The following is a 1,902-nucleotide window of genomic DNA, read 5'->3' on the forward strand; positions in this document are numbered from 1 at the left end:
GTTCAATTCAGTCTTAGAACCTATGTTATCTGTTTATATTGCCTTACAAATAAGTGTATGCATGTAGCTTACTTATTAAGTATTTCTGCTTTATAATATTGTACGTCAAATAGGATTTTTAGTGAATCTGTGTAGTAGGCCAATAAGCTAGTTTGTGTGTGTGTGTGTGTGTGTGTGTGTGTCTGTGTGCGTGCGCGCACGCGTTTGTGTGCGTGTGCGTGTGCGTGTGCGTGTGTCTTTGACGCCAAGGTGTCTGTTTTGTAGATAGATAGATAGATAGATAGATAGATAGATAGATAGATAGATAGATAGATAGATAGATAGATAGATAGATAGATCGATAGATAGATCGATTGATTGAGGGGGGGGGGGCTCGGGGAAGTCGGAATACATGTGTTGGTAAGTGAAAGAGATATAAAGCAGCATAGCTTTCACTTTTGATTTTCGTTGGGGTTTTGTTTTGTTTTGTTTTGTTTTGTTTTGTTTTTGAGAAACACGATGGGAACAAAATTAAATTTTCACTCTGGGAATGTAATGTGAAAAAAAACATTTCTCACGACACATTCTCATTGCCATCTTCACAGTTTTGCTTTTTTTTCTAAATCCATTTAAATTCAAGACACATTATATTCACCGGTATCTGTGGTGTAGCGGTTAGGTTCTTCGCTGTCACACACATGAGACTCAAGTTCGATTCTTGAGCTGGAAGAATTTCTATGGAGCATCTTGGTCTTTCTGCTAAAATGTTCTATCCCTCTTGGCCTCAGTTGGCCCTTACAGGCAGAGTCGGAAGCCCGCCTCCAAAAGGATCTAAGTTGTGTTGATAGGGCGTAAAAGCACTTAGGTCTACATTTTCAGAAATAATAAAAAATGGATATTCGTCTATAGAGGGTCACTTTGTAAGTCTGCATTTGATTATTCGCATTCAGTCTGACGGGTACTCTGGTGTGGTCTCCTTCTTCTTTCCTATTAAACTTCTATCCTCCTTCTTTTTTGTGTTCCTAATTCTTTTGTAAAACATCTAATTTTCGGCACTTATATGACCTTGCTGTGTTTTATGTGCCGTAAAACTCTTACTAAAACTAAAAAGTGAAGAGCACTCAGTCTTCATTACACTTGATATACATGATTTACAACTCGCTACACTCGCGTCAAATATCGACAAACGTTTCCACAGTTTATCTTCTCGAGAGGTGAGATGAAAGAAGAAGTAACAGTGTTGTTGCCTACTCCAATTCCACGAGAGATGACTGGAGTAATAGTGGACGTGGAAGAAACTACCAAACAGCGTACATTACCTGACGATTATTTCCCAGAAATCGCGTCTGTACCTCGAGTTTCGCGCCTACATAATTGTTGTCAATATTGAGCAGGGCATATTCTGCTTCGACTGTGTCAGGTACTTGGGCTATGTTAAGAAGACAATATAATAATTATTATTCTTAGGATTTCCCCGCTTTGTTTTTGTTTTGTCTTGTTTTGTTTTTGTTTTGTTGTTTTTTATCGATATTTAATGCATGCAGTGTAGCCTTCCTCAGCTCTGAGTGTACTGTCGTTAGGCATCACTTTAAAATAACCACGTCGTTGTCTCGAATTTTTGCGAGGTTCAGAGTTTCGTCGTTTTGTTTTGTTAGCTTGTTGGTTATTTAACAATGTGACACGTGTAAGGTGCACTGGGGATGTATAATTATATTTGCAGACGTGGAAGTGAAATTATTGTTATTGTTGCGTCTGCATAAGGTGCTGATCATTATCGTGTACATGCATTTCGAGCAACACTTGAAGGGGTGAGTGGGTTTGGGAGGGAGGGAGGGAGGGCAGAGAGGAGAGAGGGGGAGAGAGAGAAAGAGAGAGAAAGAGAGAGAGAGACAGGGAGAGAGAAAGGGAGAAAGAGAGAACGAG

This window comes from Aplysia californica, unplaced genomic scaffold, assembly GCF_000002075.1.
Source record: "Aplysia californica isolate F4 #8 unplaced genomic scaffold, AplCal3.0 scaffold00209, whole genome shotgun sequence".
NCBI classification, from domain to species: Eukaryota; Metazoa; Mollusca; class Gastropoda; order Aplysiida; family Aplysiidae; genus Aplysia; species Aplysia californica.